The sequence below is a fragment of the Colletes latitarsis genome, chromosome 9 (genome assembly GCF_051014445.1).
Source record: "Colletes latitarsis isolate SP2378_abdomen chromosome 9, iyColLati1, whole genome shotgun sequence".
In the NCBI taxonomy this organism is placed as follows: domain Eukaryota; kingdom Metazoa; phylum Arthropoda; class Insecta; order Hymenoptera; family Colletidae; genus Colletes; species Colletes latitarsis.
Window position 1 is genome coordinate 8636842 of NC_135142.1, and position 14995 is coordinate 8651836.

The following is a 14995-nucleotide window of genomic DNA, read 5'->3' on the forward strand; positions in this document are numbered from 1 at the left end:
ACATTTATAATAATTTTAATTTTTTATATCATAAATATATTATTATTAATTAATTTAGATATAAATATAAATATATATAGTTATATAATTTTTATTTCAATAATTGGAGGATTAATAATTATCTTTATATATTTTACTAGATTAATTAATAATTATAAAACAATTATATTTACTTATGAATATTATTCAATTTTATTAATATTTATTATTATAATTTTAATTATAATTTATACATATTATAATTATATTTCAATTGATTTTATAATAAATAAAATTATATTTAAAAATATTAATTATTCAATTAAATTATTATATAAATTTCCTAATTGTATTTTTATTTTTATTTCAATTACTTATTTAATTTATTGTTTAAATTTAATTATAAAAATATCATTAATTAAATTTAAATCATTACGAAAAATTAAAAATTAATAATATAAAAAAATCTTATTATTTAATTAATGAAAAATAAATTCATTAAATTATTTAAAGTTAATTTACTACTTAAAATTTTTAATAATTCATTAATTATTTTACCAACTCCATTAAATATCAATATTTTATGAAACTTTGGTTCATTATTGGGATTATATTTAATAATTCAGATTATTTCAGGATTATTATTATCATTACATTATTGTCCAAATATTAATTATGCTTTTGAAAGAGTTATTCATATTATAAAAGATGTTAATAAAGGTTGATTAATTCGTTTAATTCATATAAATGGAGCTTCAATATATTTTATTTGTATATATATACATATTGGACGAAATATCTATTATCATTCATTTAAATCAATTAATGTATGATTTATTGGAATTATAATTTTATTACTTTCTATAGCTACAGCTTTTTTAGGATATGTATTACCATGAGGACAAATATCTTTTTGAGGTGCAACTGTAATTACAAATTTATTATCTGCATTACCATATATTGGACAAGATATTGTTGAATGAATTTGAGGAGGATTTTCAATTAATAATGCAACATTAAATCGTTTTTATTCATTTCATTTTATTTTACCTTTAATTATTATATTTATAGTAATTTTACATTTATTTTATTTGCATTTAAATGGATCAAATAACCCAATAGGTATAGATAGTAATATCTATAAAATTCCTTTTTATCCTTATTTTTTTATTAAAGATATTATAGGATTTATTTTAATTTTATATATTAATTTTATTATTGTTATACAAATTCCTTATTATTTAAGTGATCCAGATAATTTTATTATAGCAAATTCTATAATTACTCCAGAACATATTAAACCAGAATGATATTTTTTATTTGCATATTCAATTTTACGAGCTATTCCAAATAAATTAGAAGTATTAATATTATTTATATCAATTTTAATTTTATATTTTTTACCAATTATTAATAATTATAATATTAAATCAAGTAAATTTTATCCAATTAATAAAATTATATTTTGAATATTTGTTAATGTATTTATTTTATTAACTTGATTAGGAGGTCAATTAATTGAATATCCTTACACTAATTTAAGACAATTATTTTCATTATTATATTTCTCATATTTTTTATTAAATTCAATATTTAATAAATTTTGAGATAATATTATTATATTAAAATTTTAAATAAAATAAATATAAAATTTTAAGTTTATGAGCTTGAATTAAGCATATATTTTGAAAATATAAGATAGAATATTATAAATCTCTATAAACTTAAATTTTATAATAATAATTATATTTATATAAATTTATTAAATTATAAATTAAAAATTTACTTAATATTTTAATTTATAATATAATATTAGAAAATTGTTTAAATATAAAAATAAAAAATAAATATATTAAAGTTATAGGTAAAAAAGTTTTTCAACATAAATATATTAATTCATCATATCGAATTCGAGGTAAAACTCCACGTATTCAAATAATTAATAATAAATGAAAATAATAAATTAATAAAAATTTAATTGAATATATATCAAATCCAAAAAATATAATACTTAAAATTATTCTTGCAAATCTAATTCTTAAATATTCAGCTATAAAAATTATAGTAAATTGTCTTCTAAAATATTCAGTATTAAATCCAGAAATTAATTCTGATTCACCTTAAATTAAATCAAATGGTGTACGATTTAATTCTATTAATATATTTAATATAAATATTAAATATAAAGGGAATAAAAAAATACAAAATTTAATATATTTTTGAAAAATAATAAAATTGTAAAAAGATATACTTTCAGTTAATAATATTATAATAAATAATATTAAAAATAATCTAATTTCATAAGAAATAGATTGTGCAATAGATCGAATTGATCCTAATATAGAATAATTAGAATTTGAAGATCATCCTATAATTATTATAGGAAAAACATTAAATCTTAAAATTCTTAATATAAATAAAATTGAAAAATTATTATTATATAAATTAAAATAAAAAGGTGTTACTAATCATAATATAAAAGATAAAATTAAAATTAATATAGGACAAAATATATATTGATAAAAATTTGAATCCTTTAAAATAAAAAATTCTTTAAATAATAATTTTATAGCATCATTAATTGGTTGGAATAATCCTATAAATCCAGATTTATTTGGACCTTTTCGATCTTGAATATAACCTAAAATTTTTCGTTCATATAATGTTAAAAATGCAACAGCTATTAAATTTATTAAAATTAATAAAAATAAATAAATTAAACTTATATATATATAATTTAATAAAGAATAAATTATTATTTATATAATAACTTATATTTATATTGAATTCTAAATTTAATTGCACTAATTTGCTAAAATAATTAATAAAAATATTTATTAATTAATAAAAAATTATTTTAAATATAAAGTCCTTTCGTACAAAAATATTTATTTTTATTAAAGATAGAAACCGATCTGGCTTACGCCGATCTGAACTCAAATCATGTAAGATTTTAAAAGTCGAACAGACTTAATATTTAAACTACTGCATTTAAAATTTATCTTAATTCAACATCGAGGTTGTAATCATCTTTATTAATATGATCTTTCCAAAGATATTACACTGTTATCCCTAAGGTAATTTATCTATTAATTTTTAATAAAATTCATTTATTTAAACAATAATTATTGATTATTAATTATTTTAAAGTTTAATAAATTTAAATATCCTCCCAATAAAATATAATTTTATTAATATTAATTTAAAATATTAATATTAATAAAATTATATAAAATTCTATAGGGTCTTATCGTCCCTTAATATTATTTAAGCATTTTTACTTAAAATTAAAATTTAATTTTTATAATAAAGATAGTTTATATTTCATTAACTCTTTCATACAAGATTCCAATTAAAAACCTATTTATTATGCTACCTTTGTACAGTCAAAATACTGCAGCTATTTAAAATTTAATTCATTGAGCAGAATTGACTAAATTATTAACAAAAAGACATGTTTTTGATAAACAGGTGAATATAATTTTTGCTTAATTCCTATATTATATTTATAAATTAAATAAATATATTAATATAATAAAATTTACTAATTTTATCATTATAAATTAATTTAATTTAATTTTAATTAATTTTTTTTTATTAATTTATATTTTATTAATAAATTTTTAAATATTTAAATTTTATAAATTATTAAATTTTTTTTAATATTAACAAATTTTATGAATATAAATATATTTAAATAAATATTTTAAATAATAATTTTAAAATTAAAGTTTATCCCATAATTTTTTTATATTTAATAAATTTTATTTTATTATAAAATAAATTTTTATTAAATATATGAATTAAATTCATTTCAAAAAAAACTAGATATCAATAAAATCGAATAACGTATAATTTCTAAATAAATATTAATAATTAATTATTTTACATAAAAAATTATATTTATTTAGCTCTTTTATTTTCGAGAAATATATATATGTATATAATTATAATTAATAAATCCTGATACAAAAGGTACAAAAATAATTTTTTTTTTTATTTAAAATTATTTAAAACTTTTACAATACTTATTAATATAAAAAATTTATTTAAAATATTTACTTAAACAAATTTAATTTAAAATTACTTTAATTATTATTAAATTAAATTAAACTTTAAAATAATATATATACATATATATATATATATATTATTTATATATAAAATAAATATTTTTAGAATAAAAATTATTATTTAAATTTATTTAAAAATAAATTATTAATTAATTATTTATTCTTAAACTAAAAACATTTTCCAATACTTTTACTTTGTTACGACTTTTTCCAATTTTTATATGAAAATGACGGGCGATTTGTACATTAAATTTACAACTTTCAATAATTTTAATTTAAAATTATTTACTTTTAAATCCTTTTTAAAATTTATATTAAAATAAATTATCCTTAAATATAAATTTTATTGTAACTCATTAAATCTTAATTATTCTACATTTTGATTTGAATTATAATTTAAATAAAATTTAATAAAAATATTTTTATTAAAATTTTTAAAAACAACAATACATAAAAATTAAATTAAGTAAATCTTATCGTGGATCATCAAATTAATTTACAAGTTCCTCTAAAATATTATTTAACCGCCAAATATTTTAATTTTAATGATTAACATTTAATAATCAATTGTATAATTTCTTTCTTAATAATAGGGTATCTAATCCTAGTTTTTAATAAAATTTACAAAATAATTAAATTTAATAAATAAATTTAAAATTATATTATTATTTCACTAAAATTATAATTAATTATTTATTTAATTTTTTTTTATTAAATTTATTTAAAATTATTATTATTAATTTATAGATTTAGTTTAACCGCAGATGCTGGCACTAAATTATCTTCTATTAATTTTTTTTTCCTAAATAAAATTTTCATTTATTTTTTAAATATAAAATTTAAATAATTTATATAAATTTTATTTAAAAATTTATAATAAAAAAAAATTTATATAAATATTAAAATGAATAATTAATAATAAAACTAAAATTAAATTTTTACTAAAACTTTTAATTTTTAATTAAATCTTTTCATCGTAATAGAAAAATTTTATAATAAACTAAAATTTTATTAAATTGAATAATTTTAATTTCATTATTAAGTAAATTTTTTTATACATACTAGTAATTTCACGATAATTTCACTATACCTCTGATAATGAAATATTCACTCAATTTCAATGATCAGATGAAATTGAATGATTTAATTTCATTATTAAGTAAATTTTTTTATACATACTAATAATTTCACTATAATTTTACTATACCTCTGATAATTAAATATTCACTCAATTTCAACTGATCATTGAAATTGAGTGAATATTTAATTATCAAAGGTATAGTAAAATTATCGTGAAATTACTAGTATGTATAAAAAAATTTACTTAATAATGAAATTAAAATCATTCAATTTCATCTGATCATTGAAATTGAGTGAATATTTAATTATCAGAGGTATAGTAAAATTATAGTGAAATTACTAGTATGTATAAAAAAATTTACTTAATAATGAAATTAGAATCATTCAATTTCATCTGATCATTGAAATTGAGTGAATATTTAATTATCAGAGGTATAGTAAAATTATAGTGAAATTACTAGTATGTACAAAAAAATTTATTTAATAATGAAATTAAATCATTCAATTTCATCTGATCATTGAAATTGAGTGAATATTTAATTATCAGAGGTATAGTAAAATTATCGTGAAATTACTAGTATGTACAAAAAAAATTTACTTAATAATGAAATTAAATCATTCAATTTCATCTGATCATTGAAATTGAGTGAATATTTAATTATCAGAGGTATAGTAAAATTATCGTGAAATTACTAGTATGTACAAAAAAAATTTACTTAATAATGAAATTAAATCATTCAATTTCATCTGATCATTGAAATTGAGTGAATATTTAATTATCAGAGGTATAGTAAAATTATCGTGAAATTACTAGTATGTACAAAAAAAATTTACTTAATAATGAAATTAAATCATTCAATTTCATCTGATCATTGAAATTGAGTGAATATTTAATTATCAGTGGTATAGTGAAATTATCGTGAAATTACTAGTATGTACAAAAAAAATTTACTTAATAATGAAATTAAATCATTCAATTTCATCTGATCATTGAAATTGAGTGAATATTTAATTATCAGAGGTATAGTAAAATTATCGTGAAATTACTAGTATGTACAAAAAAAATTTACTTAATAATGAAATTAAATCATTCAATTTCATCTGATCATTGAAATTGAGTGAATATTTAATTATCAGAGGTATAGTGAAATTATCGTGAAATTACTAGTATGTACAAAAAAAATTTACTTAATAATGAAATTAAATCATTCAATTTCATCTGATCATTGAAATTGAGTGAATATTTAATTATCAGAGGTATAGTGAAATTATCGTGAAATTACTAGTATGTACAAAAAAAATTTACTTAATAATGAAATTAAATCATTCAATTTCATCTGATCATTGAAATTGAGTGAATATTTAATTATCAGAGGTATAGTGAAATTATCGTGAAATTACTAGTATGTACAAAAAAAATTTACTTAATAATGAAATTAAATCATTCAATTTCATCTGATCATTGAAATTGAGTGAATATTTAATTATCAGAGGTATAGTGAAATTATCGTGAAATTACTAGTATGTATAAAAAAATTTACTTAATAATGAAATTAAAATTATTCAATTTAATAAAATTTTAGTTTATTATAAAATTTTTCTATTACGATGAAAAGATTTAATTAAAAATTAAAAGTTTTAGTAAAAATTTAATTTTAGTTTTATTATTAATTATTCATTTTAATATTTATATAAATTTTTTTTTATTATAAATTTTTAAATAAAATTTATATAAATTATTTAAATTTTATATTTAAAAAATAAATGAAAATTTTATTTAGGAAAAAAAAATTAATAGAAGATAATTTAGTGCCAGCATCTGCGGTTAAACTACATCTATAAATTAATAATAATAATTTTAAATAAATTTAATAAAAAAAAATTAAATAAATAATTAATTATAATTTTAGTGAAATAATAATATAATTTTAAATTTATTTATTAAATTTAATTATTTTGTAAATTTTATTAAAAACTAGGATTAGATACCCTATTATTAAAAAAGAAATTATACAATTGATTATTAAATGTTAATCATTAAAATTAAAATATTTGGCGGTTAAATAATATTTTAGAGGAACTTGTAAATTAATTTGATGATCCACGATAAGATTTACTTAATTTAATTTTTATGTATTGTTGTTTTTAAAAATTTTAATAAAAATATTTTTATTAAATTTTATTTAAATTATAATTCAAATCAAAATGTAGAATAATTAAGATTTAATGAGTTACAATAAAATTTATATTTAAGGATAATTTATTTTAATATAAATTTTAAAAAGGATTTAAAAGTAAATAATTTTAAATTAAAATTATTGAAAGTTGTAAATTTAATGTACAAATCGCCCGTCATTTTCATATAAAAATTGGAAAAAGTCGTAACAAAGTAAAAGTATTGGAAAATGTTTTTAGTTTAAGAATAAATAATTAATTAATAATTTATTTTTAAATAAATTTAAATAATAATTTTTATTCTAAAAATATTTATTTTATATATAAATAATATATATATATATATATGTATATATATTATTTTAAAGTTTAATTTAATTTAATAATAATTAAAGTAATTTTAAATTAAATTTGTTTAAGTAAATATTTTAAATAAATTTTTTATATTAATAAGTATTGTAAAAGTTTTAAATAATTTTAAATAAAAAAAAAAATTATTTTTGTACCTTTTGTATCAGGATTTATTAATTATAATTATATACATATATATATTTCTCGAAAATAAAAGAGCTAAATAAATATAATTTTTTATGTAAAATAATTAATTATTAATATTTATTTAGAAATTATACGTTATTCGATTTTATTGATATCTAGTTTTTTTTGAAATGAATTTAATTCATATATTTAATAAAAATTTATTTTATAATAAAATAAAATTTATTAAATATAAAAAAATTATGGGATAAACTTTAATTTTAAAATTATTTTTTAAAATATTTATTTAAATATATTTATATTCATAAAATTTGTTAATATTAAAAAAAATTTAATAATTTATAAAATTTAAATATTTAAAAATTTATTAATAAAATATAAATTAATAAAAAAAAATTAATTAAAATTAAATTAAATTAATTTATAATGATAAAATTAGTAAATTTTATTATATTAATATATTTATTTAATTTATAAATATAATATAGGAATTAAGCAAAAATTATATTCACCTGTTTATCAAAAACATGTCTTTTTGTTAATAATTTAGTCAATTCTGCTCAATGAATTAAATTTTAAATAGCTGCAGTATTTTGACTGTACAAAGGTAGCATAATAAATAGGTTTTTAATTGGAATCTTGTATGAAAGAGTTAATGAAATATAAACTATCTTTATTATAAAAATTAAATTTTAATTTTAAGTAAAAATGCTTAAATAATATTAAGGGACGATAAGACCCTATAGAATTTTATATAATTTTATTAATATTAATATTTTAAATTAATATTAATAAAATTATATTTTATTGGGAGGATATTTAAATTTATTAAACTTTAAAATAATTAATAATCAATAATTATTGTTTAAATAAATGAATTTTATTAAAAATTAATAGATAAATTACCTTAGGGATAACAGTGTAATATCTTTGGAAAGATCATATTAATAAAGATGATTACAACCTCGATGTTGAATTAAGATAAATTTTAAATGCAGTAGTTTAAATATTAAGTCTGTTCGACTTTTAAAATCTTACATGATTTGAGTTCAGATCGGCGTAAGCCAGATCGGTTTCTATCTTTAATAAAAATAAATATTTTTGTACGAAAGGACTTTATATTTAAAATAATTTTTTATTAATTAATAAATATTTTTATTAATTATTTTAGCAAATTAGTGCAATTAAATTTAGAATTTAATATAAATATAAGTTATTATATAAATAATAATTTATTCTTTATTAAATTATATATATATAAGTTTAATTTATTTATTTTTATTAATTTTAATAAATTTAATAGCTGTTGCATTTTTAACATTATATGAACGAAAAATTTTAGGTTATATTCAAGATCGAAAAGGTCCAAATAAATCTGGATTTATAGGATTATTCCAACCAATTAATGATGCTATAAAATTATTATTTAAAGAATTTTTTATTTTAAAGGATTCAAATTTTTATCAATATATATTTTGTCCTATATTAATTTTAATTTTATCTTTTATATTATGATTAGTAACACCTTTTTATTTTAATTTATACAATACTAATTTTTCAATTTTATTTATATTAAGAATTTTAAGATTTAATGTTTCTCCTATAATAATTATAGGATGATCTTCAAATTCTAATTATTCTATATTAGGATCAATTCGATCTATTGCACAATCTATTTCTTATGAAATTAGATTATTTTTAATATTATTAATTATAATATTATTAACTGAAAGTATATCTTTTTACAATTTTATTATTTTTCAAAAATATATTAAATTTTGTATTTTTTTATTCCCTTTATATTTAATATTTATATTAAATATATTAATAGAATTAAATCGTACACCATTTGATTTAATTTAAGGTGAATCAGAATTAATTTCTGGATTTAATACTGAATATTTTAGAAGACAATTTACTATAATTTTTATAGCTGAATATTTAAGAATTAGATTTGCAAGAATAATTTTAAGTATTATATTTTTTGGATTTGATATATATTCAATTAAATTTTTATTAATTTATTATTTTCATTTATTATTAATTATTTGAATACGTGGAGTTTTACCTCGAATTCGATATGATGAATTAATATATTTATGTTGAAAAACTTTTTTACCTATAACTTTAATATATTTATTTTTTATTTTTATATTTAAACAATTTTCTAATATTATATTATAAATTAAAATATAAGTAAATTTTTAATTTATAATTTAATAAATTTATATAAATATAATTATTATTATAAAATTTAAGTTTATAGAGATTTATAATATTCTATCTTATATTTTCAAAATATATGCTTAATTCAAGCTCATAAACTTAAAATTTTATATTTATTTTATTTAAAATTTTAATATAATAATATTATCTCAAAATTTATTAAATATTGAATTTAATAAAAAATATGAGAAATATAATAATGAAAATAATTGTCTTAAATTAGTGTAAGGATATTCAATTAATTGACTACCTAATCAAGTTAATAAAATAAATACATTAACAAATATTCAAAATATAATTTTATTAATTGGATAAAATTTACTTGATTTAATATTATAATTATTAATAATTGGTAAAAAATATAAAATTAAAATTGATATAAATAATATTAATACTCCTCCTAATTTATTTGGAATAGCTCGTAAAATTGAATATGCAAATAAAAAATATCATTCTGGTTTAATATGTTCTGGAGTAATTATAGAATTTGCTATAATAAAATTATCTGGATCACTTAAATAATAAGGAATTTGTATAACAATAATAAAATTAATATATAAAATTAAAATAAATCCTATAATATCTTTAATAAAAAAATAAGGATAAAAAGGAATTTTATAGATATTACTATCTATACCTATTGGGTTATTTGATCCATTTAAATGCAAATAAAATAAATGTAAAATTACTATAAATATAATAATTAAAGGTAAAATAAAATGAAATGAATAAAAACGATTTAATGTTGCATTATTAATTGAAAATCCTCCTCAAATTCATTCAACAATATCTTGTCCAATATATGGTAATGCAGATAATAAATTTGTAATTACAGTTGCACCTCAAAAAGATATTTGTCCTCATGGTAATACATATCCTAAAAAAGCTGTAGCTATAGAAAGTAATAAAATTATAATTCCAATAAATCATACATTAATTGATTTAAATGAATGATAATAGATATTTCGTCCAATATGTATATATATACAAATAAAATATATTGAAGCTCCATTTATATGAATTAAACGAATTACAGTCCCGTTTCGGCATTCGACGCGATCGGACGTGTTATTAAATATTTCGTACCTCTGACGAGTGCCGTATACCGAGTGAACATACAAGTGACGACGCCAAGCTGTGTTGGTGAGACCAACACAGCTGTGTGAACCTACAAACCGGGTATACATACGTGACGTGTGTGCGCGTGTATGTGCCACCATGCCGCTGAATAAGACCCAACGCAAAGAAGAATCCGCTACCAGCGAAGATTGCCAACAAAGCGATAGAAACCCATACACTCCAATGGATAAAGACCATAACATTTCAAACAACACCACCGATCCAAAAGTATCATACGCAAACATCATGAAACAAGAATACATCCCAACCCAAGACCAGGCCATAATACTACAGTCAGTTGATGGCATTACAATAAAAGAATACGCTCGAGCCATTGGAAACTTAGTAGGACCTAAAGCAATCAAATTCCTATCAAGAATATCCAACAGTAGAATTTGCATGTACTTAGATAGTAAACACACGGTTACAAACCTAACACATAAACATAAATCGGTAAACATAAACAATATAAATGTTGAAATCAGACCGATGGTGCTACCGGCCCAACGGATTATACTATCTAACGTTGCACCTATAATTCCCAATACTCAAATCGAGAACATCCTTAAAAGCAACAATATTAAACTGCTTTCGAAAATTACTCCGCTAAAAGCAGGAATTACCGATCCAGACCTGTCTCACATTCTAAGCTTTAGGAGTCAGGTTTACGTCGACCCGGAAGAAGCCAAACGTATACCGAGCTCCTTCACAATTACACTAGATAACAACACGTATAGAATATTTTCCACAACAGAGAAACAGACATGCTTCAATTGCCAACAAGAAGGACACATTGCAAAACAATGTATAAACGCGACAAACACTAACAAATCGGATTCATACATCCATTTACACACAATTTCGAATCTATCCCCATACTCCCATCCTACCAACCACGCACCTGAAATTGAAATGCAAACTGAAACAGACATTACTAATGAAACCGCACCACCAACACAAAATATCCCTGAAATAGTCGAACCCAGAAATGAAGAAACAGAAGGTCCAATAGAAAATAAGACAGGAAACAAGAGACCACTATCCTCAACGTCCGAAGAAAGCATAATAAACCCAGTAAAATTAAGTGATCTCAACCTGGATACCAATGGCCCAACTCGGCAAATAACGGAAAAACGTCTTAAGTTCCCCGAACCAACCTTCAAAAAACCCAAACGCCCCCAGTCGCCTGCTTTCTCGATAGATAGAATTGACGAGATGCTCGAACCAGCAAAAGAGTATATCGATGACAAGAAAAATAACCAAGTTTTGGATTACCTCCAATTGAAAAGTTTTCTGGAAAATGCAATAGGGGCACACAACCCGAAGGAAATTTCCAAACAGTACACCAGCAACATGCCAGCCTTAGCTGAATTACTAATTAGAATCCACCCCCTACTCAAAGAACGGTCAATCAAAATTAGAATACGCAAGCTGCATCAGAAAATGGTTTGGAACCCACCTGAGCAATCAACACTCAACTGGTCATCGGAGGTAGAAGATGACCTATCAAGCTAGGTAACAACTAATCATTACCAAGTAGCCTACTAATCAACAGCCAGTCACACTATGAAAACAATTATTCAGTGGAATATAAACGGATATTACGCTCACTTCGAGCAACTTGAAATTATTGTCAAACAGCACAATCCAGATATCCTATGTCTTCAGGAAACAAATTTCAAAAAAAACCATAATCCATCACTGAAAAATTACAGCCTCCTCGTCAAAAACAGAGAAAACAGCAACTTCGCCAGCGGTGGAGTAGCTATTGCAATTTCCAACAAATACTCAGCAACTGAAATTCCGCTAAAAACAAATCTGGAAGCAATTGCAACGACCATCCACTTTCCGAATAAAATCAATGTTTGTAATGTTTATTTACCAAATAGCCAACCTCTTCATCTCCAAGATATACAAAATTTAATACAACAAATACCTCCACCTGTAATTTTAACCGGCGATTTCAACAGCCACAACCCTCTCTGGGGGTCATCTAGAATTGACGCCCGTGGAAAAATAATTGAGAAGTTACTGCAAGACCCAAAACTAATTTTACTTAACACAGGGCACCCCACACACTTTAATGCAAGCAATGGTTCCTTCACTGCAATCGACTTAACCATCTGCGATTCCAAACTGGCTCAACGCATAGAATGGAGTGTGATAGAAGACCTACACGATAGCGATCATTTTCCACTCACTGTAACCTATGATGACAATACTACCTACTGTCAACCGTCGCAAACCCCTAAGTGGAACTTCAACAAAATTGACTGGGAAATATACCAAAACCAGATCAATAAATCTCTTATGCCAATAATCAATAACACAATTAACCCTACTAAAATTAACGATATCGTCAGTGATTTGGAATCAATTATTACTAATGCAGCAAAAGTGGCCACCGGTTTTACTGTAATAAAAGTCCCAAAAATCCGCAAAAAACGTTTGACTCCCTGGTGGAACAAAGAATGCGAAAGTGCGTTAAAGAACAGTCATCACGCCTTCAACAGGGTCAAGAAGAATCCTTCTACCGAAAACCTAATAGAATACAAAAAACACCGTGCCAAATTCCGTAGGGTAATCAAAGAAAGTAAGAAACAATCTTGGAATGTATATGTTTCATCCATAACAAACCAAACCCCCCCTAAACAAGTGTGGCAAAAAATCAAACAAATAAATGGAAACAACCCTTACTTCGGAATTCAATATCTCAAAACAGACCAAAATCAAGTGGTGACTAGCGCAAAGGAAATTGCCAACACCCTCGCCGAGAAATTTAAATCAAACTCTAGTAGTAGTAACTACCCCACAGCCTTTCTTTCAAACATTACTGAACGAGAGAACGAAGTAAAGGAGAAGCTTCGCCATAGGGACAAAAAGGTAATAGACCCAGTAATAAACTCCGATATATCTATGAAAGAATTAACCAACTGTCTTCAATTAACGAAAGACTCATCGCCTGGCCCAGACAACATTCCTAACAGACTACTGAAAAATCTCCCCATGAGTGCGAAAAGCTATCTGCTTCAAATATACAACTGCATATGGTCACATGAAGTCTTCCCTGATAACTGGAAGAAAGCCATTATAGTCCCAATCCTCAAACCTACGAAAAACAAACACGAACCTGAGAGCTACCGCCCAATTGCACTAACTAATAATATGTGCAAACTATTCGAAAAAATTATCAATAGAAGGCTCCGCTGGTTCCTTGAAAGTAACAATCTTCTATCTCCAACTCAATGTGGATTTCGCGAATATCGCTCCACAATGGACGTACTCACCAGTGTGCATACAAATATATGTGACGCCTTTCAAAATAACGAAGCTTTAATTGCAGTATGCATGGATATTGAGAAGGCATACGACATGGTCTGGAAACCAAAAATCATAAACTCTCTCATCGAACTAAACATCAACGGTCCCATGCTATCCTTCATCATTAATTTCTTATCGAATAGGTCAATACAAGTAAGAATCAATAGCACGCTACCAGATCCGATGGAAGTCGAAAACGGTGTACCCCAAGGTTCGGTGCTCAGTGTCACGCTATTTTTGCTTGGAATCAACGACATAACAAACGGCGTAAAACCACCCGTAAATGCTCATTTATTTGCGGACGACCTCACACTAACGTGCAGGGGGAAAAATATACAAACCCTAAAAGAAATCCTACAAACATCAATCGATAGCCTACAAGAATGGTCCCATAGGTCTGGTCTCAAATTTTCTCCGCAGAAAACCCAATGCATATTGTTTTCCAACAAACCCCGTCGAGAAACGCCAACCTTAACTATGGGGAATAATGAAATCAATTTTGTTGACAGCATCAGACTCCTTGG

The 14995-nt window shown here is 21.1% G+C and overlaps 3 long non-coding RNA genes and 2 pseudogenes across 3 annotated transcripts; 3 read left to right on the forward strand and 2 right to left on the reverse strand.

The window, feature by feature from the left end:
• Positions 1 to 461: 461 nt before the first annotated feature.
• Positions 462 to 1635, forward strand: LOC143345638 (cytochrome b pseudogene; annotated as a pseudogene).
• Positions 1636 to 3419: 1784 nt separating this feature from the next.
• Positions 3420 to 8967, forward strand: LOC143345918 (uncharacterized). Its single transcript, XR_013080343.1, has 2 exons — positions 3420 to 3918; positions 8294 to 8967. It is a non-coding gene; the product is annotated as an uncharacterized LOC143345918 (long non-coding RNA).
• Positions 4206 to 7113, reverse strand: LOC143345378 (uncharacterized). Its single transcript, XR_013080267.1, has 2 exons — positions 6964 to 7113; positions 4206 to 4634 (listed from the first exon to the last, which is right to left on the reverse strand). It is a non-coding gene; the product is annotated as an uncharacterized LOC143345378 (long non-coding RNA).
• On the forward strand, positions 4580 to 7448 carry LOC143345379 (uncharacterized). Its single transcript, XR_013080268.1, has 2 exons — positions 4580 to 4646; positions 7112 to 7448. It is a non-coding gene; the product is annotated as an uncharacterized LOC143345379 (long non-coding RNA).
• Positions 8968 to 10128: 1161 nt separating the features above from the next.
• On the reverse strand, positions 10129 to 11218 carry LOC143345230 (cytochrome b pseudogene; annotated as a pseudogene).
• Positions 11219 to 14995: the final 3777 nt, after the last annotated feature.